The following is a 27,485-nucleotide window of genomic DNA, read 5'->3' as shown; positions in this document are numbered from 1 at the left end:
CTCTGCAATTTCCCTTAGACCGGTGGTACATCTGGAAGGGAATTTGAGGGGAAGGGACTTTCCTCGAAAGGAATTATGTAACCCTTGGATATGATCGACTGTACCCATCTGTCTTGAGTGAGGGAATGCCAGGCTTCTGGGTACAGTGATAATCTTCCCCCGACTGCCTCCAAGGAGGGACAGCCGGGCAACATCTCAGGGATGCTGAAAGGGCTTGTCAGAGAGAGGCTCTCTGTTTCCCTGGTTTTTCGGAACCCTCTGCCTCTAGAGCGGCGTCTGTTGTTGTTACCCCCTCTGCCTCTAGGGGTAAACTGACCACGTGAATCTGGCGTGACTCCTTGGGATTTACGGAACCACATTTTCCCACCTTTCTGTCCTTTGGGATAAGGTCTAGATGGGGTGGAAAAACGGACTCCTACAGCAGAAAGAGTCTTGCCGTCCTGTTTGCACCTGGTCAAAGTCTCCTTCACCTGAGGGCCAAACAAAGCTGACCCATCAAAGGGAGAATTTGTGAAGGACGCCTTAAAGGGATCCGCAAAATCACATAGCCGCATCCAGGCTTGGCGTCTAAGAGCCACACCTGTACCTGCGGCTCTACTCGCTCCATCAGCAGCATAAGATATTAGCCGCATGGAGGAGTTTGCAATGGAATTAAGGGTTCCTAGCTGCGAAGCAATTTTTCTTGAGCCCCTGCAGCTGAAGGATCCTGTACTACTTCACCCAGCTCCTTAAGGATATCCCTCTGGAGTCTGGTGAAGTGACATAGGTAATTCAGCGAACGCATAGCAAAGGTCGCTGAGGAAAACATCCGCTTACCGTACCTATCCATGGTCCTAGAGTCCTTATTAGGAGGATGGACAGGTACGGAAGGATCTGCAAGTTCCTTCTTGGTGGCCGCAGCCACCACCATGGCATCAGCGGGGACACCCTTAGTGAGGAATTGCTTGTCACACGGGGCAGTGATAAATTTTGAAGGCCTCCTAGGGACTGGCTCTACAGAGTCAGGAGCTGCCCACGCCTTTCGTGCAATAACCTGCATAAGGGGGTCGAAAGGCGGAGACACCCAGGAGGTGGAGGGCCGAGATCCAAATGCCTCTAGGTATACTGACTCATCCTCAGAGGGATTGTTGGTGCCAGTTTCCCCTCTGTTTAAGGAGTTCTAGGATGTCTGAGAAGGAGACATCCTCAGAGGGGGATCTAGGGGATCCCTCTGACTCATCAAAGTCAGTATCCGAAGTGACAGACTCGGGGGAGTCTACATGTTTCCTCTTACAAGTCCTCTTCCTAGGAGGATCTCCCGAAACATCAGGAGAATCCTCGGAAGAGGGGGAAATTCCCAATGGGGAAACCTGAGGCGGAGGATCTCTGGGTCCTGTAGCAAGAGAAGTGGCAGAGATGTCAACAGGTACTATAGAGGGAGGAGCTACGGAACAGACTGCTGACTGATACCAGTGGCCAGCACACTCTTCATCACCTCGAATGCTCCCTCCCAGGCAGATCCGAGAGAACCCGTTCGAAGAACTAGGAACTCCAGGGACCACCGAAGGGAAGTCTCCGAGGCAGATGTCGGAGCCGAGCTCACCAAGGCCGAGGCTCCAAGGGAAGAGCGGGTTCGGACAAGGGTCCGATGCCACTCACCCCTCGGAGGAGACCATGGAAGCCCGACCACGAATCCCTCTAAGGAAGGTCTCGAAGAGGAGATAAGAGTAGAGGCTGAAGGAACAGAAGGGGTTATCCGTCCTCCAGCCGTAGCAGTAACCATTCCCGAAGACTCCAACTCCAAGCTCTGGGGTAGAGTTGAAGGAGGAACTGTAACGGGGTGTGGACCAACAGTCGTCTGTTGAGACGGACTATGTAACATTTGGGCCAGTACCTGTGACTTAAGTAATCTGCTGACCACTCTCTCTAGGTCATGGTCTGAAAGTCTGGATGACCTTGAAGATCGGCTCCGATGGCTCCGTTCCGAAAGGAGAGGTGAAGCCGGAGCCGAAAGTATCGGCTCCAAGGAAGGAGTCCTCGACCTCTTCCTGGAATGAGCCATCGGAACCGATACTATAGATCCTGTCGGAGCCGAAGACTTATCGGAGCCGACAGGAAGCCTCGATGCATCGGCTCCAGCCGGAGCCGATACAGCCATAAAAGTAACGGTGTCGGAGCCGATCGGAGCCGACACCGATGCCTGTGCCACATGGTGGTCGGAACCGATCGGAGCCGACACCGAAGTGGTCGATGCAGAATCGGCACCGATAGCCATCGGTGCCGAAGGCTTTGTTAAGCCAGAATCGGCTCCAGCCGGAGCCGACCTCGACTCGGAACGAGTCGGAGCCGAGGCCGCAGGCTTAGACACAGAAGCCTGGGCCTTGGAAGATTTGGCTGATTTTGATGGAGCCGACTTAGCCGGAGAGCCCTCCGGCTTAAGAAGGCCCCTAAGTATCAGCTTGTTACGTCTTTCCTGCAGGACTCTCTGGCTGAAGGAATGACAAATAGCACAGGAGTCCTGCAGGTGAAGAGGCCCCAGGCAATACAGGCAAGAAGTGTGACCGTCTGTCAGAGACATCTTCTGACAGCACGAGTCACACTTCTTAAAACCTGAGACCCTCTCCTTTGACATGGTGCTTCACAAAACACACACACACACCAGTCAAAAAATTAAATTAAATAAAATACCAAAAAGGTATTCCTATAAACAAACACACACACACCCTAACAGGGAGGGGATGGGATGGGTAAAGTTTGACTAAAAAAAATTAAAAGAGACAGGGATTTTCTGTCAGAAAATGTAAATAATTAACTTATAACTAACAATTAAAGTTTTTTTAACAAAAAGGGGCTTAAATATCAATAAAGTGAATCACTTACCAGGAGCTGGTAAAAGGAGGACCTCATAAGCGAAGCGGCAAACGAGATCAGGGTACTTACCGCCTTGCATCATGGGATATGGGGCTGCCTCGAGCTGGTAAAAGTGACTCTCGAGCTTAGCAAGTGCCGAGTCGGAGCCGAGGGATCGGCTCCGAACCCATCAAGCAAGAATGAAGGCGAGATTGACAACTTAACATGAAGAATTTAACCTAAATGAAAGGGGCTATCTTGAATACATAGGACTGATAACTGAGTTAAAAGGGAGACAAAGATTATCAGAGATTGGGGCAAAGACCAAAAAATGTTTGACATATGAATAGGGAAGAGAAAAGCTAGTACAGGACATAACAGAAAGCCCTGATTAAATGGATATATCAGGCATTGCGATAGGAAGAAAATGGCAGAGAAGGCAGGTGGCGTAGAGCAATACTAAAAGATACTGACACAAAAGAATAGAACAAGATGACATTGCTCCCAAGATACGATACAAAAGCCAGAAGATTTAGAATTTTTTGCCTGGAAGTGCCACAAGTACTTCGATACACCAAGTAAGATTCACAAACATATTCTCACAGGCATCAAACAATTCTTGAAGGTGTGAGCAGGAAGTAGAGGAGACTTGGGAGTTCATGTTCTGGAAATGTGGAAAGTTAGAACAATTTAAAAAGCAATTTCAGGAGGAGGTGGCAGCGACAGGAACAGGAAACAAAAGTTATGTACTCAACATAATGATGCATCTGTGTCTGTTTTCATCCTTCCTCAACAGGTGGGTTTTGGATGCAACCTCAGATCCTCCTTCGTCCACTTCAGTAGACTCTGGCTCCAAAGTTTGAGCTCCTCCCCTTACCCATAATCCTGTCATTCACCTGAATTACCTCAGGTCGAGTTTGCTCTCTAATCAGCCAACCATCTTGCCTCAAAACATGATTCCTAGTAAAAGACAATCTAAATTAAACTACATATCAGAAAGAAAGAAAAGGAAGACTAGAGCTCATTCAGCAAGGTGGGCTGGAATTATGCCTCAGGACATACTAGGAGCACAAATGAAAAGAACTTGTAAAACAGGAAGGGGGCTGGAGAGCTAGAAATTGAGAAAGGACAAAAACAGACAACACAGATGCATTATTATGGTGAATGCTTAACTTTTACATCTGATGTTACCTTTTTTGTCCGTTGCTCAATGGGACAGAGTTCTCAGCTAGGGAAACCCTGGGTGGTCCTCAAGGAAGCACATTCCAGAGTACAGCAAAGTCAAATGCTGCCCTCTTCCTAGATATGATGTCCAATTTGTAATCAGCAATAAAATTATGAATAGAATAACTAGGTCTACTATTGAAAATGGAAGCAAGAGAATAAAGAGCAGCTGGAATAGTAGCTGAAAATGGATCTAGTTCATCTGGATCTTCTGGGGAGCCCAAATGAAAAATCTTTTCCATTTGCTGTTATAAAGCTTTCTAGTAGAATCTTTCTGGGATGATGTAAGGATATGATGAGACTGGAAAGAAAGTCTGGATGCCCTAGCCATCACTGGAAGTGGAGAAACCATGCAGTCAACTTGAAGGTCTAAACATCTGGGTAAGGTATCCCAGATGGGTGAGAAAGAGAGTCCTGAGAAGGATCCAACACCCAGGGAAGGTGAAATACATGAGGCCATAGGAAAGGAAACCTCACTTGTCAAGGCCAAAATGGTGCAATGAGGATTACTTTGCTCTTCCACTGAAATGCTTTTGAAGAAATGTGAGAATGAGATGAGTGTGGGGAAAAGCATAAAGGAGATTGGAGGAACGAATGTGAATCATTGAGTCTCTCGGTGACTCCTCATCTGGAGGGATCACGGCAAAGTATATGTTGCACTTGGAACAGAGGGAAGAGGCAAAGAGATCACAACATGGTCGACCCCATTAGCAAAATATTTCCACCACTAATGGATTGAGATCACACCATGAGGAAGTAAGATGGATCTGCTCATTTTGTCTGCCAGTATGAGGAACTTCCCCATAATATACATTGCCAGAAGAAAGCTGCCAAAAGATATCGCCCATTGACATATTCTCATTGCTTCTTGACATAAGGGGTAGGATCTTGTCCCCCCCTGTTTGCAGATGTACCAGACCACTGACTTTGTTTGAATAGCAACCATCCCTATAGAAGAACATCTTAAACACCTGCAACACTAACAGGACTGTCATCATTTCTAGGACACTGATGTGAACAGTGACCTCCAACTCGGACCACGTGCCTTGGACTGTCCTTTCCAAGTAACCCCACCCAAGTTGGGAGGTGCCTGTAGTCATTGTGACCTTGGATGCAGGAAGAGTAAAACAGCGTCCCTGACAGAATTTCTCTGCATGAATCCATCAGGCTATGTGTTCCTGCAAATATTTTTAATTTGAACCAGTGCAGTCAGAGGGTCACATCCTATTGACCACTGTACTGGAAGCATCCATTGCAACACTCTTAAGGTACCAGAACTATGGAAGCCGCCATAGACCCGAGAAGTTTAAGACTAGCCTGGCTGGATGGGAAGGAAAAGAATGACAGTGAGATACTTGGCTCTGCAGAGTATTTAACCTTGTTTGTGATAAGCTTGCGATCCGTATCACCATATACATATGACAACGCAACAAAGAATTCCAAGACTTGAGTGGGGAAAAGCTGAGACTTGGCATAGTTCACTGTAATATCTAGTTGAAGAAACAGATTGAGCAAGTAATCCCTAGCCTGGATCAGTAGAGGTATGGTGGTGGCAGACAGCAGCCAGTCATCTAGGTAAGGAAACACCTGAAGTCTTAGTCTCAAGTGAACTGCAAGCACTACCATGCACTTGGTAAACACCCTAGGGGCTGTGGTGAGACCAAAGGGGCAGGGCGCTAAACTGGTCATGACTAGCTCCCAGTTGGAGTGTATGTATCCCCTGGAGCACCTTTCTATTTTGATGTGGTAGTACACATCTTGAAGATCTATAGAGCACATCCAATCATCCTTGAACAAGAGTGGCAGAATGGACAGAACGGTGACCATACAGAACTTAGAGTGTTTTACAAAATGGTTCAAGCTGCAAAGATCCAAAACTGGCACTAAAATTAATCTCAATTAGGTTCCATATCCTTGCTGTTTGGGGGGGGGGGGGCATTTGGATGACACTCTTTGCCAGCAGCTTTTCTATTTCTATATCTGCTTCTTTGGTCTGACTGGGTGGAACAATAGGAATCCTTTTGGAAGAAATGGGAGGTTGAAGGGAAAATGGTACACAATAAGCTCAAGCTATTATACTCTGCACCCAGGTGTCTTTGGTGATGACTATTCAGGGTTCTGCGTGCATAGATAAGTGCCCCCCCCCCCACTGCCTCCAGAATATATCAATCAGGCAACCTTTCAGGAGCACTGTAAGGGCTTCTCAGAGAATAGATCCCCAAAGCCCTGGTATTGTGGGCCTCCTCTGACATAACGGCGATGTCTGCAATTAAGAGTTCCATCTGCCGTGGGGAGATCTGTCACCATAGGAGTTCTGGGAGGAACCTTGTGTCTTGTGAAACCAGATCTTTCTACCTCCTCTCTGATTATGTGAGAATATCCTTTCAGGGGTAGAAAAACATACCTACAGCAGAAAAGGTCTTCCCATCCTCATCGTTTCTGGAGAAAGTTTAGTTCACCTTAGGGCCAAACATGGTGGACGCATCAAAGGGGGCACTGAAGAATAATGTCTTGACGGGTCTGCAAAATCACAAAGGCAAATCCAGGTGTGCCTTCTTAAAGCAATTCCTGAACCTGTGGCTCCTAAAGCTCCCTCAGAGGCATGAGAAATAATCCTCATGGAGGCATTCAATAGGGTCTGAAGTGTGGCTAGTTGCAAAGAAATGGTCTTCTTGTCCTCCCTTCAACATGGACCCTGAGAGGACACTAGAAAACTCATTGATCATGTTCCTCCGAAATTTTGTAACATGCGTCAAGTACTTCAGTGATCTGAGGGCAAAAGCCACTGATGTATGAGCATGCTCCCCAAATTTGTCCGGCACCCTGGACTCCCTGTTCATTGGATAGACAGACAAACTCTGTAAAGCAAGTTCTTTCTTGGTGGCTGCTGCTACCACCATAGCATCCACTGAGAGATCCTTGCTTGAATGGTCCCGATCTTTGGTACAACAAGGTATTTATCTGGTCTCTTTGGAATAGGCTCCATGACATCTGGGTCCTTTCAGAACAAAAGCCTGGAGAAAAACCACTCCTCCTGGAGGGGGGGGGTGGGGGTTGGCAGATCAACCACCTTTCTGACTAAAAAAAAAAAAAGGATTTCACTGAAAGAGGCATCTGCAAGTGGTGATCTGGCAGACCCCTCCCTTTCATCAAAATCAGTGTCTTCTGTCAAGGACTCCTATGGGAAGTCAAAGTGCCACCTTTTGAACATATGCTTCCGCAGAGGCTCTCCAGTGGGATACTCAGGGGAAGGACCAGAAACGTGGGCAGAATCCTGGATGAGGACCATCTCTAGGCGTGATCAGATTGGCTGTCCTGATGGAACAGGATGAAAAGACTTGGTACCCGATGTAGATAGTTGTGGAGGGGTTGGACCCAAAATGGGAAAGGATGTCTTGTCCACAGAGATGGAAAATGCTCTCTACACTACCTCAAAGACAGAGGTCCTGGGGAATACTAAACTGTCCCGACAGAAGCCATGGCCACCTGCTCAGGATGGCAGTGAACATCCACAAGACCCTGCCTTGGTGCAGAGGTCAGGCCCAAACTGTCCAGTGTCAAGGCTCAAAGGGGAAGGGATGGCTCTGAAAACATCAGAGTCTAACCCAAACTCACGGATCCAGCACTGATGATACGACTCTGAGATCCTTCCAGCTCTGACACGGATGGAGCCATCTGGATCAGAGAAGGTGTCGGAGTTGACGAGGGCCAGAACTCTGGATTCGACACAAACAATGGATTTGTGGGACTGAAAACTCCAAAACCAAGGAGTGCATCAGATTAGGAGTCTAAAGCTAAGACTGTACTGGTGGTATCTTATGGATCCAATGGGAGACGGAGCAGGAATAACTCCCAACTGAATCTGGCTTTTGAGAACTTTTCTCATCATCCTGTCCATATCTGCTTCTGTCAGGCTCCTAGTTAACCTGAGGGAGGAAGAGATTGAAGGCAGTCCTGAAATCCATTGTGGTGTCTCTTGCAAGAATGGTGAATGGAGCCTCGAGGAAATATGCTCCGGAGAAAATCAGAGTGACTTATGGCTTGGAGACTTTGATTTGACCTTTTAAAACGTGTTTGTTTTTGTGCTTAACCAGTGCTCTATCACTGAACACTACACAAATGTCACAACTGGTATTAAGGTGCCCAACTGCAAGGCAATAAACGTACTGACTGAGCATCTGAGTTGGAAACTTTTTGCCCATAAGATGAGCACTTTTTAAAAAACATTGTTTTTTCCAACCAACGGACAACAACAATAATAACAAATAACTATAGCAAAAGAGAAAGGACTACCAGCAATGGTAACAACTAATACCAGTAAACAGTACAGAAAAAATACCAACAATGGTAAAGAAGTACCTCAACATTTAGGCAGCAGAATGTTTAGCTACCGCACAAGGCCTGATGAGACAAAACAATCTACTGTAACTAAAAATGTATGTAGACTTTTTAAAATCCACAGAAAGAAAGGGAGGGGAACGAAACTAGACAAGACAAATATTCACTAGAGAAAAAGGAAGGGGAAAGTTACTTATGTATGACCAAATTAAAAAAAGAAAACAAACACTTGAGCTACAGTTGACCATATCCAAATGCTGAAGCAGCAAACGAGATCTGGGGTAATTCAGGCGAAGGAGAGGATTATAGGTAAGGGGAGGAGCTCAGGTTATGCAGCAAAAGTCTAAATAAGTGGGTGAAATCAAATATCTGACACTCATCGGTTGAGGAACGGATGAAAAAGACATCAGATCTCTGAATTTAACCAAAGAGGGATTTTTTACTAAAATTGAATGAAGGGGGAGTTAAATAAACATGAGCAGAGTACATATGCTTTCCTAATGACTGTCACAGAGAAAGGGATTACAAGGCTTTAGAAAAATGAACCTCTACATATAGCAATGGTCAAAGTTAAAATGGAGAAGATCAGGAACTAGGTAAACACGCACCCAAAAAAAACACTGTATTGGTAAAAAACAAACAAAATGAAAACGGATTGATTCAGCCAAGGCACGGACTGTTTATTGACATAAGCGCTTTCGGCCGAGAAAATACCCAGCCTTCTTCAGACAAAAACTACACTACACACAGCAGCCCATTTATATAAGCTACACCACAAAGGGATTGAAGTACAATTAGTTAATTATCCAATCAAGTTTGAAGAAAAAGTAAAATAAAACACCATTGTATTTTAAATATATAATACTAATTAAAAACGCAATCTACTCGATAAACTCCCAAATTCTCAACGAAATGCTAATATTTCTCCCAGTAATTAACAAGTCTAAACCTTGTGGGTTTAAAAGTGTTCATAAGTAAATAAATACATAGCAGATATTACCAAATGTGCAAGTCATATAAAAACTTATTAAAAACCTTACGTATAATATCCTATGAACTATCACTATATAAAAACTTTCATAAAATCATCATCTTCCCACTACTAGTGGCTTTTGACATATGACAACAAAATCCAAATAGGATACAATCTACATTTTCATCTAAGCAGTGCTTTTAACTTAATAATACATTTAATGGAGGCATAATCATTCAAACCTGGGGGCAAATGTGCAGATGTTCTAATTTGCCAGAACACTTCTTGTTCTTCCAGATGTAACTGCCATGGGCCACCCCTGATATCATTTTTAACATGGTGGACAACCTTAAATAAAAAAGAGTGTTCTGGATATTCCACAATGTGCTTAGCAAGTGCATTAGTTAAGTCCTTCCTCCCTATGGCATACAGATGTTCATAAATTCTTTTCCTTAGTTTCCTCTCAGTTTTACCTATGTAGAAGGAAGGACATTTCTCACATAAGGCAATATATACTACCCCCCTGGTTTCACAATTATATTTACCATTAATAAAATATGTTTTTCTGTTAATGTTAATTTTATTCCCAGGACAAATGTATTTACATTGAGGGTACATGCCACATTTCCCCATCCCAACAACCTTGTGTTTAGTTTTAACCGTGGTCATCTCGACCAAATTCTTAAGGTTAACACCTCTTCTATATGTAAATTTTGGTTATCGTCCTACTAACCTAACTAAGGTGTTATCTTCTAAAATAATACTCCAATTCTTTACAATGATATCCCTAATGACTTCATGGTCAACACAGTATGTAAAAAGGAAATTAATACTAGGTGGCTCAATAGTGGTCCTATTTGTGGTATCATTCTTTGATCTTTGCATCATACCACCACCCAAAACGGGCCAAAAATGCCCAGTTTCTCTTTTAACCTGCACTTCGTACATAATTTCATTGATCAAAGTGTCAGGATACCCTCTACAGAAAAACATTTTACTAATATTCTCACATTCACTGATGAAATCCTGGTTGTCTGAGATCATCCTAGCCGCTCTGACAAACTGCCCCTTAACAACACTTCTTTTTTGATGAAAGGGATGACTGTTGGTATAATGAAGGTAACTATTTGAATGAGTAGATTTTCTATAAATCGTAGATTTGAATTTATTATTCATTTATTATTAACTTTATCCTTACTGATTTTCACATCTAAGAAGTTAATTTCATCAACTCCTATCGTGTAAGTAAACTCAAGAAAGTCTGTCATTCGTGAAATGCTGTCTATGAAATCTGGTATCTGATTTTGAAGTCCTTTCCATGTGAAACACATGTCATCTTGGTATCTAGTATACCAAGTGACACATTGTTGGTACATTTCATTATTAAACAACCATTGATGTTCCCAGTATGCCATAACGCTATTTGCGAAACTATACCCAAAAGGAGACCCCATGGCTATCCCAGTTTTTTGGAGAAAAAAATTGGTTCTTAAAAACTAAAAAGTTGTTAGATAACACCAAATATAATAAGGTTTCAACAAGATACATCTGTACGTTGCTAGCCTTCTTAAGCAACATGAAGTTTTTAGTCCACTCTATTCCCAATTGATGGGGAATAACAGCGTATAAGTCTTTCACGTCAACTACTAGAAAGATGTAATTCGAGTTGTACTCAGTTTGATTTATATTCTCCAAAAAATTCCAGGAGTCCTTACAAATTTGTGGTTCCTCCTGTATTAGGGGTTTAAGGATGCCATCGACATATTTGGCACAAGCATAGGTGATGGATCCTCTCCCATCCACTATTGGCCTAAATGGTGGATCCAACAAATCTTTATGGATTTTCGGAGTGCCAAATATGGTAGGATAGGCTGGCATAGATAAAAAGTGAAAGATGTCACAATCAATACTACCTTCCAAAAAAAGGTCATCCAACACCCCCCTAATTTTCTTATAGGCCGCATGGACTTCATTTAAGCTAGAATTCAAGTAAGTTCCTGACTGTAAGTGGTTAAACATCTTGTTTTCATAACAGTATTCATCCATAAAAACAAGACAACCACTCTTGTCTGGCTTCATGACCCTGATTTTACATTCATTAAGTAGGGAAATGAAGTCTAACTCGTGTTTAGAGATATTACATCTCTTCATTCTAGTAGGTGTGTGAGCATCCAGACTGGCCCTTGGGTCTAGTTCACATAACTTTTCGAAAATATTTAACACCCCATACAATGGGGGATTAAATACACTCGACACTTTGTAGGTGTTAAGAAGTGCAGGTGTGTTTCCTAAATTAAATGCCAAATTCAGCTTCCGGACAAATAACTTCAGGTCAACAATTGTTTTAAAAAGTTTACCCTTTTTATCTGGGACAAATGAAAGTCCTTTAGAAAAAAAGTCAGTCAAGGGTTGTTCAGCAGTTAAAACAGTATAATTATAGATCTTCAAATCCCCTTGCGGACTCATAAGGACATTAGGTCCCTTCGTTGTGGGGGATGTCATCTCCTCCGTTGATTCTCTCTTTTCCTCCTCTGTGCATGACTCCTGTTGTTTGTTCTGGTATTGTTGTTGTTCGGCCTGTTCCTGACCCTGGAAAAACCCTGGTCACTTTCACCATTGAAAATTTGCTCCCCTTGATTTTGATTACTACCTTGTGCATTATTATCACAACTATTATTCACTTGACTCCTAATGCGTTCACTCCTACGAACAGGTACCTGTTCTTGATTGATACTATCATCATTAAGAATCGAAGTGGTAACTGCATTAGAGTCATCATTCCCCCTAGATAGAATTTGTCCGACTGAGGGGGGAGGAGGATAAGCCTTTTTATTGGCATAGTCTTTCACATCTCTATCCATTTTACGTTTCTTGTTTAAAACCAACTTAGAAATGGAAGCTTCAGTACTGGAGAATATCCTTAGAGAATCATATTTGTACCTTGCAAAATCAGCATCATGTTGTAAACAAGTCTCTAATTCTTCTAAGTTCTCTTTAAGGCTTGTGATCTCAATACTATAGAAGTTAATCAGTGAAAGTAAAAACTCAAAACCCTGTCTATCAAACAGAGCCAGTAATTCCTGGTGATATAGTGAATTATTAACCAGTCCAGCAGGGTAACGCCATTGGCGCAATCCCTTAGGAATTACCTTCTTAGTAATGCATTCTTGGAGGTATGCGACCTCCAATTGCAATTTTCTGCACCGAAACAGTTTTTGATCAAAAGTATTTAGTTTGTCAACAAAGGTACTCACCGGACCCTCTTGGTTCATTGATACCTCATTCGAGTTGTTGGTTGTACCAAAAAAATCTTTTTCACACAAAAAATTAGCCACTGATGGTATGGACGTTATATTGATTTCGCCGTTTGGCTGACCATGCAAATCATTTGCACCACTCCGTGTGCTTCTACTACCATTAGACTGCATGGATGCACCACCAAAACCATTTACTTCCTGTAAAGTCTGTAAATTCCCCAAACGATTAACTCCTATAGTATTGAGATCACAAGCCTTAAAGAGAACTTAGAAGAATTAGAGACTTGTTTACAACATGATGCTGATTTTGCAAGGTACAAATATGATTATCTAAGGATATTCTCCAGTATTGAAGCTTCCATTTCTAAGTTGGTTTTAAACAAGAAACATAAAATGGATAGAGATGTGAAAGACTATGCCAATAAAAAGGCTTATCCTCCTCCCCACTCAATCGGACAAATTCTATCTAGGGGGAATGATGACTCTAATGCAATTACCACTTCGATTCTTAATGATGATAGTATCAATCAAGAACAGGTGCCTGTTCGTAGGAGTGAACGCATTAGGAGTCAAGTGAATAATAGTTATGATAATAATGCACAAGGTAATAATCAAAATCAAGGGGAGCAAAATTTCAATGGTGAAAGTGACCAGGGTTTTTCCAGGGTCAGGAACAGGCCGAACAATAACAATACCAGAACAAACAACATGGGTCATGCACAGAGGAGGAAAAGAGGGAATCAACAGAGGAGATGACATCCCCCACAACGAAGGGACCTAATGTCCTTATGAGTCCGCAAGGGGATTTGAAGATCTATAATTATACTGTTTTAACTGCTGAACAACCCTTGATTGACTTTTTTTCTAAAGGACTTTTATTTGTCCCAGATAAAAAGGGTAAACTTGTTAAAACAATTGTTGACCTGAAGTTATTTGTCCGGAAGCTGAATTTGGCATTTAATTTAGGAAACACACCTGCACTTCTTAACACCTACAAAGTGTCGAGTGTATTTAATCCCCCATTGTATGGGGTGTTAAATATTTTCGAAAAGTTATGTGAACTAGACCTAAGGGCCAGTCTGGATGCTCACACACCTACTAGAATGAAGAGATGTAAGATCTCTAAACACGAGTTAGACTTCATTTCCCTACTTAATGAATGTAAAATCAGGGTCATGAAGACAGACAAGGGTGGGGGTCTTGTTTTTATGGATGAATACTATTATGAAAACAAAATGTTTAACCACTTACAGTCAGGAACTTACTTGAATTCTAGCTTAAATGAAGTCCATGCGGCCTATAAGAAAATTAGGGGAGTGCTGGATGACCTTTTTTTGGAAGGTAGTATTGATTGTGACATCTTTCACTTTTTATCTATGCCAGCCACAAGGATTCCTACCATATTTGGCACTCCGAAAATCCATAAAGATTTGTTGGATCCACCATTTAGGCCAATAGTGGATGGGAGAGGATCCATCACCTATGCTTGTGCCAAATATGTCGATGGCATCCTTAAACCCCTAATACAGGAGGAACCACAAATTTGTAAGGACTCCTGGAATTTTTTGGAGAATATAAATCAAACTGAGTACAACTCGAATTACATCTTTCTAGTTGTTGACGTGAAAGACTTATACACCGTTATTCCCCATCAATTGGGAATAGAGTCGACTAAAAACTTCATGTTGCTTAAGAAGGCTAGCAACGTACAGATGTATCTTGTTGAAACCTTATTAGATTTGGTGTTATCTAACAACTTTTTAGTTTTTAAGAACCAATTTTTTCTCCAAAAAACTGGGATAGCCATGGGGTCTCCTTGTGGGTGTAGTTTCGCAAATAGCGTTATGGCATACTGGGAACATCAATGGTTGTTTAATAATGAAATGTACCAACAATGTGTAACTTGGTATACTAGATACCAAGATGACATGTGTTTCATAGGGTCTACCTGAGATGGTCAACAAGCCATTTGATCGACTTTTATTTGGTCGACAATTCATTTGGTCGACAAGCAGTTTTATGTGGGGGGCTTTGCCCCCACACCCCCTCTAACTATATATATCAACTCCGGGGTTGCACAACATTGGGGAGGGGGGCAAATCTGCCTGTCGACCAAATGAATTATCGACCAAATAAAAGTCGATCAAATGGCTTGTCGACCATCTCAGGTAGACCCGTTTCATATGGAAAGGACTTCAAAATCAGATACCGGATTTAATAGAGAGCATTTCACGAATGACCGACTTTCTTGAGTTTACTTACACGATAGGAGTTGATGAAATTAACTTCTTAGATGTGAAAATCAGTAAGGATAAAGTTAATAATAAATTGAAATCTACGATTTATACAAAACCTACTCATTCAAATAGTTACCTTCATTATACCAGCAGTCATCCCTTTCATCAAAAAAGAAGTGTTGTTAAGGGGCAGTTTGTCAAAGCGGCTAGGATGATCTCAGACAAACAGGATTTCATCAGTGAATGTGAGAATTTTAGTAAAATGTTTTTCTGTAGAGGGTATCCTGACACTTTGATCAATGAAATTATGTACGAAGTGCAGGTTAAAAGAGAAGCTGGGCATTTTTGGCCCCTTTTGGGGGGTGGTATGATGCAAAGATCAAAGAATGATACCACAAATATGACCACTATTGAGCCACCTAGTATTAATTTCCTTTTTGCATACTGTGTTGACCATGAAGTCATTAGGGATATCATTGTAAAGAATTGGAGTATTATTTTAGAAGATAACGCCTTAGTTAAGTTAGTAGGACGACAACCAAAATTTACATATAGAAGAGGTGTTAACATTAAGAATTTGGTCGAGATGACCACGGTTAAAACTAAAGACAAGGTTGTTGGGATGGGGAAATGTGGCATGTGCCCTCAATGTAAATACATTTCTCCAGGGAATAAAATTAACATTAACAGAAAAACATATTTTATTAATGGTAAATATAATTGTGAAACCAGGGGGTAGTATATATTGCCTTATGTGAGAAATGTCCTTCCTTCTACATACGTAAAACTGAGAGGAAACTAAGGAAAAGAATTTATGAACATCTGTATGCCATAGGAAAAAAGGACTTAACTAATGCACTTGCTAAGCACATTGTGGAATATCCAGAACACTCTTTTTTATTTAAGGTTGTCCACCATGTTAAAAATGATATCAGGGGTGGCCCATGGCAGTTACATCTGGAAGAACAAGAAGTGTTCTGGCAAATTAGAACATCTGCACATTCGCTCCCAGGTTTGAATGATTATGTCTCCATTAAATGTATTCTTAAGTTAAAAGCACTGCTTAGATGAAAATGTAGATTGTATCCTATTTGGATTTTGTTGTCATACGTCAAAAGCCACTAGTAGTGGGAAGATGATAATTTTATGAAAGTTTTTATATAGTGATAGTTCATAGGATATTGCACGTAAGGTTTTTAATAAGTTTTTATATGGCTTACACATTTGGTAATATCTGCTATTTATTTATTTACTTATGAACACTTTTAAACCCACAAGGTTTAGACTTGTTGTTAATTACTGGGAGAAATATTAGATTTTGTTGAGAATTTGAGAGTTTATCGAGTAGATTGTGTTTTTAATTAGTATTATATATTTAAAATACAATGGTGTTTTATTTTACTTTTTCTTCAAACTTGATTGGATAATTAACTAATTGTACTTCAATCCCTTTGTGGTGTAGCTTATATAAATGGGCTGCTGTGTGTAGTGTAGTTTTTGTCTGAAGAAGGCTGGGTATTTTCTCGGCCAAAAGCGGTTATGTCAATAAACAGTCCGTGCCTTGGCTGAATCAATCCGTTTTCATTTTGTTTGAGATCAGAAACTAGCTAACAGGCATCAGCAGAGAAGGAATGCACTTGAGGAAAAGTGGACTAAGTGGCATAGACAAAATTCATAACCTCTCAATAAAAGTGACTTAAAGATATATGGAATAGCTTGACACTGTCATAAGAAATGAGGAGATAAATTTTCCAAAACATTTACGCAAATTGCCATTTCAAATAGGGAAGTCTTGATTATTGTGGAATAAAGAAAACTTAAGATAGAGTCAGGCATAGTTTGAACTGATTCTTTTATGTTTTTTTTTTTTTTTATTTCTACACCAAATAAAGCTAAAATGCCTTCCAGTCACCTGTGTTTGACATTATGATGGAGTCTGTCCACTTCGTTCCTAAACTTTAGTGATGTGTCCCAAAATCGTATCTTATTCAACTGTCTTACAAGGATAGGTCATACTCTTGCAAACCCAGCCTCTCACAAAAATGATAAATGTTGCAGACAAATTTATGGGGAATCTCAAACTAACTTTAGGAGTTCAAACTATGGAATCAAAGTCACTAAGGCACTAACTCACCTATGCTGCCAAATGCTACTATTTCAGGGCAGCTCAATAAAGGGATCTAGGGAAGTGGAAGATTCTGTGCATCAAGAGATAACTACAGGCTTCTATGGTGGATAACTACAATAACCTTGCTGGTATGAACCTTGATTCAATAACTGCAGAATTACTGATACTGGTACAGTAAACTCTCAGTTAACTGGCACCTATGCGGATTGGTAGATTCCAGATAACTGTAGTTTCTGGTTGCTTGAGAGTTACTATTAAAAATAGGCCTAATACTGTACCCTATACTATTTGTTTGGTTTGACTTGTTCTCAGGTTGAGGAGAGAGGGAATTTATTCCTATCTTCCTTTTCAAAACTCTAAAACTCTAAAAACATAAGGTATGTTTCTGCGGGGGGCAAACAGAAAGTGCAACACATGAAAACTGTACTGTATTTCTTTGATTTTTTATTTGGCCAGTTGGGCGAGTGCGCCAGTTGCTTGAGTCCTGGTAAACCAAGAGTTTACTGTACAACTAAAAAGGTGTCAGGATGCCTCTTGCTTACCTATTCTAGCCTAAATTTGAGGAACTTTTTTCACTTTCCTAAGGTACATAATTAGACATCTATTTTTGACAAGGAGGCACAGTGGAGCATTCCAGTGCAAAGGTCCTGCTAACATCAATACCAAAGACATACAGGACCCCAGCAGATCAGAATAATCCAATGTCAGAGGAATCCAAGGCTCTGCCAGGCTAAAATTAGGGGCAGATATTGGCTCTAAAATAAACTCAGAAATAGGGGTGGAGGTGGGAAGAAAGGTACAACAAAAGGTCCACACTACAAAGTTCCCCCCCCAAAATGCCAGTTTTGATAAAATTAAAAAAGGCATTAGTGAGATCTTACATTGAAAACAGAAGGTATGTGCTTACCATAATGCTGGATACTATCATCCAAGTCAATCTGATATAATAACTGGCAGAAGAGGCTCAGATACAGGACATAATAGTCCCTGCATCATCCAGCTTCCTCAAGAAACAAAGGAGGGGGGATAGTTGGGTGGGAAAGTGAGGATGAAGGAAGGAAGACAACACAGATGCCAAGTTATGGTAAGACATAGCCTTTAAATCTAATGTTGTCTCCTTCATTCCTCCTCAAGATAGGGTCAGAGTCCCCAGATACGTAAACCCTGGGTGGCCCTCATGGAAGGATATTCTGAAGCATCATCCAGCCAAAAGAGGCCCAGTCCTGGAAATAACATCAAACTCACTAAACTAGGTATAAATCCCTATGTCACAAGATGGGTTACCAACTGGTTCACTGACAGAACCCACACTGTGAAAGCAGCAGACTCCAAATCCGACTTCAGACCAGTGACAAGTGGAGTACCACAGGGTTCAGTCCTGGGTCCTCTCCTGTTTGGTATCTACTTCTCTGAAGTACAGGCCAACACACCATGTCTTTGGCTAATGAAGTTTGCAGATGACTTCAAACTAGGAGCCATAATCAAAACTCCTAACGATGTGGACATCCTACAAAAGGGCCTCACTGAGACAGATGCCTGGTGTCAAAGCCATGGCCTCAAGTTCAATGCCAAAAAGTGCACCGTCATCCCCTTTGGTAAAAAAACTCTGTGCCCATGAACTACCACATAGGCGATAGTCTACTTAACACCGAAAGTATGATAAGAGACCTTGGGACACAGGTTGACAGTAGTCTCTCCTTTAATAATCACATCGCTACAGTAGTCAGGAAATTCTTTTATGTGGCATACCTCATCACAAAAGGTTTCTCATCCAGGAAAAAAAAGAGGTCATTGTTCCCCTCTACTCGTCACTCATTAGACCCATTATAGAGTACAATGTCCCTTTTGGTATGTACCTCACAAGACATCTACAACAACTGGAAAGGCCGCAGAAATATCTCACAAAGAGGATTACCGGCTTCAAACAGATGCGATACTCAGACCGTCTCAAAAAACTCCAGCTTTACTCCATTGCATATCGCCTACTCAGAGGCGATCTCTGCCTAACATACAAAGCTATGTTAAACCCAGAGCTGTTGGACATGCTCCACTTAAAGAAATCCTAATCCCTCCCAAGCTACACGCTATAGGGACTTAAACCTTGTCACCACAATAAACAGAACATGCTGGAAGGATAGATTTCTGTCCCAGAGACTTCCCATACTCTGGAACAAACTACCTATCTATATAAAAAAAAGCTCCTCATTAGCACTCTTCAAGAAAAATCTTGTTGATTGGATTGGAAATAGGAAATTCACCCCGGGGATCACTTCTGTAGCTCTGCTCGACAGGGGCACAGGAAAATAATTTTCTTGGGTGGCGAAAGCCAGGGTACCTTTTTGGCTAGGCTTGTATAGGCCCTAGGGCCAATAGCCTAGTACCTACCTATGAACCCCCCCCCCAAAATCTCTTTATTTCAATTTTCTTTTTTCAAATAACAACAACAATACGGTAACTCAAAAACACAAATAAACAATACAAATACCTATCTAAAGAAAACAGACAACAATCTCGTTCCGAGAAAATTATACATATATATATATACATACATACATATATATATATATATATATATATACACACACACACACAATATATATACACAAGAAGTCACTACATCGTCAAGTAAAGTATGAGAATTCTTATGTTCATTTGGTCTCATAAGGGATAGTTAGAATGGAGGTAGTCTATATATAAAGTAAAAATAGAAATGTAACCATTTATTTGTATGTTTAGGGAAAATATCTAGTTACACATATACTAAGAAAAGGGAGAAGATGCAAGAAAGACTGGTTATACTACATTCATTTCTTATTTAAAGGTTAGCTTTTCATGACAATTTGTAGGCAAATTTCATCAAGAATTATATCTAGCAAGTAACCCCAATATTTTTGGTAATAGCATTTGTTTTTTGTTTTTGAATAAATTAATTTGTGAGATGAGATATATTTGATAGCAAGATTGCTAAAATTTTTCCATGTAATTGGTGACATGACATTCCAATTCTTTGTAATAAAGAATTTAATAAGGGCACACATCGTAATAAAGACATGTTTTAATATTTTTGGGAGTTGATTGATATTAATGTACAATATAGCTGTCTCCCAAGTAAAGGTTGATTTTTCATATCCCATCTTCTCTAATCTTACTCTCAAGGAACACCATAAGTTGTGTATCTTAGTACAGTTCCACATGAGATGTAAAATATCAGCTGTTTGATCCGGACAATGGGGACATATAGGCGAAAAGTTAGGATTGAATTTATTTAATTTAGATAAGGTATAATATAGATTATTTACCATAACTGCAGTGGTGGTGCTGCGGTAGTGTTGTCGCCTCACAGTTAGACGTTGCACGTTCGATTCTCAGAGTGTCTTCTGTGTGTCGACATGCGTGAATGGGCGTTCCTTCGCTGAAGGTTGTGCGTTAGGCCTGGCAAGCCAGCACATAAAAATCTACTGCCAATCATTAGCGGACCGGAGTTCTGCTGTGGTGACCCCTAACCTGGAAAAGCCGAAAGACAGTAGTAGTAGTATTTACCATAATTTGTATATATAACAGCTTCTTGAAAGGAATGAATTTGATTGCATTTTCAATGGCTAGCTTCTTATTTTCTTCAGTCAGTGATTGATTTTTCGTTTGCCAATAGTTTGAAAATAATAAAGAATTCTGATGTTCTGCACTCATTACAATTTTATAAGTCCTAGAAATTTTCCCTTTAATCGCAAGATTTTCAAGTATTAATTTAACTAAATCTATGTTCTGTAAGTCAGTGTGTATTTGTGAGAATTTAGCATTTATAAGATGATGAAGTTGGTTAAGGATAATATTATATTTCATAGGAAGTTTGAGTTCAAGTCTCATTTGCCCCGTGTTAGAGTCTTTCTATTGGTATATATCCCATATTGTGTAGTCTTTAATCAGGGGGTAGTTTGTTAGATTTACTGGTTTATTATTTATTAGTAAATTAAGATTTAGATGCAACGGTTGTATAAGGGCAAAAGCGTCAGCTAATTGCAATGATTTAAATAGTTTCTGTGTTGTAAGAATCATGTTTTTAATTAGTGGGTGCAAATTCTTCGTGTATATGCCAGCCTGTTTTAAATTCAAGAATGATAAGGATTTGATATTACAGCCAAGGGATTTCAACTGATCATACCAGATTTTGGTCCACTGGGGTTGTCCAAGTATTTATATACGAGTCATAGTTTATTATTTGTATTAGTCTGTATACAGTAATTATACTATAGTAAAGCTTAAAATCAGGTAACCCCAATCCCCCCTTATCTTTGGCGAGTACAGGTTTTGCATATTTAATTCTGGTAGATTTGGGATACCATAAGAATCTTGATATAGCTTTTTCCATGGCAAGGAAGAAGTTTTGGGGAATATTTGAAAAGGTAGCATTTAATTGAAAGAGTATTCTTGGTAGAAAATTCATCTTGACAACACTAGCTTTTGACAGTAGAGACATATTAATGTTCTTCCATCTATCCATATCGTTTTGAATACTAGTCCATGTAGTTAGTAGGTTATTGTTTATAATATCTTTGAAGTCTGAAGTAAATATTATTCCTAGATGTTTTATCTGGTAGTTTATTTTGATCTCACTCATAGGAAAGTACAATTCTTTATGCCCTACAGGATTGAGGGGAAATATGTGTGACTTGTTTAAATTTAAATAATTTAAAACTACCGAGAACTCATCAATAACTAAGTATTTTTGGGAGGTCAGTAGTGGGGAGTTGGAAGTACATATTTAAGTCATCAGCAAAGGCCGAGTATATAAGATTTGTATTGTGGATTCTGGGAATATGATGAAAGGTTTTTTGTGAAATAAACAGAAGGAGGGGTTCTAGATAAAGATTAAATAGGTATGGCGAAAAAGGACATCCTTGTCTTGTACCATTGGATAAGAGTATAGGGTTAGTTATAAGTTTATTTACCTGTATAGTGGTAGAAGCTTTCTGATACAGAACCTGGATCATTTTAATGAATTCTTGAGGAAAACCATATAAAGGCAGTATATTAAAGAGAAAGTGTAAGTTTACTCTATCAAAAGCTTTAGTTGCATCTACTGTAAGGGCATATCTGGGGCATTTATCCCTATTAAGTAGTCTTACAATGGTATCTAAAAGGAGGGTGTTGTCACTTGTTTGCCTGTTTGTCATAAAGCCCATTTGTTGTTGGGAAATAATAGAGGGGAGTGTATTCTTAAGTCTATTTGCTATAACATGGGTTAATATCTTAAGATCAGTGGTTATGAGGGCTATTGGTCTATAATTTGCTGGATCTGTTGGGTCAGAATGCGGTTTAGGAATCAACACTGTCTTGGAGTTATTTAAGTATTTGTCTGTTATACCATATTGTATTATATTGTTGAAAACTTTTAATAACACTTTGGAGATAGGTTCCATGAATAACTTATAAAAATCCGATATGTATCCATCAGGCCCAGGGGATTTACGTAATTTTAGTTTGTTTATTGCATCTTTTATCTCTTTTAAACGTAACGGTGATTTTAAGAGTTTCCTTTGATCTTCTGTAATTTGTGGAAAGTTTATATTATGTATAAAATCCTCAAATCAGTCTTTACATGATAAGGGTATATTGTATAATTTCTTATAAATATCTTCAAAAGCGTCCACTATATCTTGATCTTTATATTTCACCTGTCCTTCATATTTTATTTCTTTGATCCTAGGGGGTCCACTTTTTATGTTAATTAGTCTAGCTAGGAATTTTGATGGTGTTTGAGCCCATTCTGAATATTGATATATTGACCTTAATTCTAAGAAGGAGATATTTTCTAAATAGTATTTGTGTAATTGTTTTCGCCAATCAGTTATTTTCTCCTCAAGTTCTTTAGAATATTTTTCCTGAAGTTCTAGTTCAGCAGTGTTTATTTGACACTCTAGTTCATTCTTAAGATTGTTATACTTTTTTTAAGCCATGCAGATTTTTGAATAATAATACCCCTGATGACCGCCTTGGCAGCTGCCCATTGTATGTAATATGGAATTTGATAAGATATAAAATAATTTTGAAGTTGGGCTAGCACATTCTGAATTTCTTGTGTAGTTTCTTGGTTTTGTATAATTTTAGGATTTAACGTCCAGGTATTGAAATAGGAAATATTTTGTTTAGGAGCTTGAAAGTTTATTAAAAGTCTAATTTTGGAATGATCTGAAAGAGTTCTAGGTGATACAGCATAATTTAATTTGTTAGAAAGGAAAGCAAGGGAAATTAGAAAAGCATCTATCCTGGACCAAGTTTTAGGAGTGGCTGACAAGAAAGTGAATCTTGATATTGTTTTATCATATTGAAATTTAACATAAGGGTCAACTAGTTCAAATGTATTTTGTAATTCTTCAAGTGCTGTAGTGGTATATTGTGACTGTCTGTTTTTATTATGCAATCCATCCTTATCTAGATTTAGTAAAGCATTCCAGTCCCCACCTACAATAAACAGATGGTTTGGGTATTTGGCTAATATATTAAAGATTTCATAAATGAAGAGCTGTTGATTTGAGCAGGGGCTATATATATTAAGAAAGAGTAATGGTTTGTTTAAAGTATGATATTCAGTAGTAAATAATACCCATCTTCCCTTTGAGTCAGCTTCATAGGAAGTAATCTCTCCTTGGAAGGAGTTATTTACTATAATGGCCACTCCCCTGGACAAAGAACTATAATTTGCAGCAACTATTGTTTTAACCCATTTTCTTTTCCTTTCCCTAACCCAAAGTTGGTCATCTAAGTGAGTTTCTTGCAAGAAAGTTATATCAGCCTTAGTTTGGTATGTGAGGTGCATGATTAAATTTCTTTTCTTTTTATCTACCATCCCTTTAACATTCCAAGAGTCTATGGTTATCATTTTTTATTAACATTGTTGAAGTTTTTCATTAGTTGATACACAAAAATACAGTTATAAACCTTTTCTGTTAGTGTATTTATCTTAAGAATAAATGCTGTGACTTCTATACTCCTAAACTCTAAATAGGTGCCTAACCGCCCATCCCTCTATATTTGTAAATGTGCATGAGTTAAGCAACTAAAATAAACTATTATTTTTAACAACAAGGAGTAGATATATATCAGAGGTATGTCAATAATACCAATACTGTTCCAAATGCGAACAGTCATCAGCTAACAGACTGTGCCCATCCCGCTCCTTTTATTATTTATATACTGCATATTCGTTTTCAAACTTCTTAAAATATTATATTAATTGTACCCTTAGAAATTATATAGAGAGAAAAGGAAAAGTAGCTTTTATAAAAAGTTTTGTAGTAACAGCAACATATTATAATTCTTAACGTTTCAAGAGTTATTAAAGAGTTAACAAAACAATATTTTCAAAAACCAAGTACAATATATGTATATTTAAAGAAAACATCATTTTAAAAATTCAACATTTGCATTATTCTTGCTAACAGCAACTAACTGTGATACTTTAAAATGTACTGGAAACCATACAAGCAATCATTGTGAACTCATATTATTAATTAACCAGTGCCATCTACTGGACAAACAGGGGGAAAAAAAGGAAAATGTTTTTGCACCTTGCTCATAGACACCTTTAAAGGTAACTCAATGGTTATGCCAGTAGAATAATGATTATACATTTTAAACATTTAAAGAAGGCAGTACTTTAAAATTCAACAATATCTGCCTTATTCTTACTAACAGCAACTAACTGTGGTTCTTTAAAATGTAGTGGAACTTCATTTAACATTGCACTGGCAAAAGCCATATAATAGATCCATCATAGTGTACTCATATATTAATAATTAACCAGTGCCATCTACTTGAACAGAGAGAAAAAAAAAGTTTTAATACCTTGCTAATAGACACATTTAAAAGTAACTCAATGGTTATGTCAGCAGAATAATGATTATTATACATTTTAAACATTTAAAGAAGGCAGCACTTTAAAATTCAAGAACATTTGCCTTATTCTTGCTAACAGCAATTAACTGTGGTTCTTTAAAGGTACAGGAATCTACATTTAACACTGCACTGTCAAAAGCCATATAAACACATAATTGTGAACTCATATGTTAATAATCAACCAGTGCCATCAACTTAACAAACAGAGGAAGAAAGAAAAAAAAAAAGAGAAATGTTTTTGTACCTTGCTCATAGACATACTTAAAAGCAACTCAATGATTATGCCAGTAGAATAATGAGTATACATTTTAACTGAAACTACTTATGTCTAATATTTATACTACTTAAACTATTATATCAAAGGTTATATCCCATTTTTTTAGTGTAATTTAACACTTCTTTTTTGTAAGCTGTAAATGCACTTTAAAGTCATTTCTCTACGCAGACAGTGTTAGGTAGCTTTGTAACTTTTAAATGTAAAGGCAGTTGCTAAAAGACAGTACCTTAAGTATTACAGTGTAGCAAAGAGGTTATCTTTACAGGCAAGTAAGCAGAGTTATTTAGAACACATTCCACATCCATTGGTTTAAAATTTCCCATAAGAGTGGTATATTCTTCTGTCCTGTAGTTCTTTGGAGCCGAGCACTTGTTTAGCCTTCCAAATGTTGTTTTTGGATCAAAAGATATGAAAAGAGTTGTCTCAGGCAGGATTTACTTTGAAGAGACGCAGAAAGGCGGATTTTGCCTGGTCAGGTGTTTCCAAGGATATTTTTTCTTCTTTGTAATAAAATGTTAAAGTTGCAGGATATCTCATTTGGAAACAATTCTTATTTTCAATGAGGTAATTGCAGTATTTGCTGAGTTTCTGTCGATTTTGTTTAATTTGTAAAGGAAGATCTTGAGTAATCATAATTTGATGCGCTCTCCATGTAACATTCTTTTTAATCTTATAAGCTGACAGTATCTGTTAAACGTGCTGAATTAAGCAGTCTGATATAGATTTGTCTAGGAAGATCACTTGTTCGTGTATGCTTTATAGCTCTGTGAGCTCTTTCGATCACTATCTCATCCAGGAAATTTTTATTAGCCAGAAGAGAGCTTAGTATTTCTTTTATTACTGGAATAAGTTGTGAATTATCAAAGCTCTCTGGAATACCTCTTATGATAACATTATTTTTCCGGCTTCTGGCTTCCAAGTCTAACATTTTTTGCTGTAATTCTTTAATTATGGTGTCATTGGTTTGTGCTTTTTGTTACAGTTAATTTATTTTTAGCACATTGTCCATAATTTTAGCTTCATTTTGTTCAAGCCTAAGCACAATTTGGTCCAGAGTAGAACCAAATGTAGTTAGCTTATGAGAGAAACCCTGCACTTCTGTTTGTAAAGGTTATAAAGCAGTTTTCAGATTCTCCAGTGTTAAAGGCTGTTCCTGTTTTAATCTCTGAGACATTTTATCAGCTTCTTGTTGTTGCTTGTTAATTTTTTGCCTTTTAGAAGTGGTTTCTTTCTCAGAAGTAGTAATTGCAGACAGTTTGGTTTTTGTGATTACAGTTTCCATCCGATCTGGCTGATTCTCCATTAATCTTGTATAGTTAGATTCCTAGAAGTACTGCAGAATTTTAAATAAGTCTTGTTATGAAAGTTGTTTTTCTTGTTACTTTCCTCTTATTAGGCCTGTTAGTCTTGAAGAATCCACACCATGCGGTTCAGGGCTCTGTTTCCAACAAGTAATTATTTTTCCTTCAGAATGAGAGAATCTTTGAAAAATAAAGATGAAACAAGTACTCATATTTCTGCTTTAATCCACTGATGTTTGGTATACTTTCCCTAAGCGATGTGCTGGTTTGAATTCAGATTATAGTACAGGAATGCAGGAGCTGCACTGTCAGTGTGCTTACAGGCTGTCCACCATTTTGGAATCCACCTACCTATGAACTTGTAATGCGATACAAAACTGTGATTATTAGATCATGAAGCTGCCACACAAATGTCATCAATGGAAGTTCAGGAACAGAAGGCTGAGGAAGTAGCCATAGCTCTGGTGGAAGTTTAGGTAATTCCAATCCTTTGGATGAATAAATGAACAAAATGTAGTTTTGAAGCAAAGGCTATCAAAAAACTGTTAACCCATGCTTGAGAGATGAAATTTGCATCTGACTCGCTGGAGCGGCAAACAAGAATGTAGCCGAGCTGGAGCTGAGGGTCGGATCTGAGACCCTATCATGAGAAGAAATGAAGGAGACAACATCAGATCCAAAGTTACAAATGCAGCTCTAGTTCCAGAAATAATCTCCAGTTTATAACATTTGGAAAAAGTTTGCAGCACAGACCATGTGCCTGCTGCTCAAATGTCATCAAGGAAGGAATTCTTGAAAAAAGCTGTAGAAATTGCCACATATCTTGTGGAATAGGCTTTAGGTTTTGAAAATAGGGTTTTGTTGATGCTAGAGTAGACAAAAGGGATAACCATCTGGACAGTGTTTGTTTAGAATATACGGAGCCCAATTTGTTAGTAGCAAAGGAGATGAACAATTGAGTGTCCTTTGTGAAAGCTTTGTCTCTGTTTAAGTAGAACCTGAGTTGTATGTGGACAATCCAAGGAGTG

At 39.1% G+C, this 27,485-nt stretch overlaps 1 protein-coding gene across 2 annotated transcripts in view; it reads right to left on the bottom strand.

Moving 5' to 3' along the window:
• The window catches only part of LOC122807290 (host cell factor 1-like), a 3,131,707-nt gene that overhangs the window by 1,666,785 nt on the left and 1,437,437 nt on the right, over positions 1–27,485 (bottom strand). The gene's annotated exons all lie outside the window — the stretch shown is intronic.

Source organism: Protopterus annectens, chromosome 7.part0, assembly GCF_019279795.1.
Source record: "Protopterus annectens isolate FY-2018-M chromosome 7.part0, PAN1.0, whole genome shotgun sequence".
Taxonomy (NCBI): domain Eukaryota; kingdom Metazoa; phylum Chordata; order Ceratodontiformes; family Protopteridae; genus Protopterus; species Protopterus annectens.
Note: the sequence above shows the minus strand (reverse complement) of the source record. Positions and strands in the feature narration are given on the sequence as shown.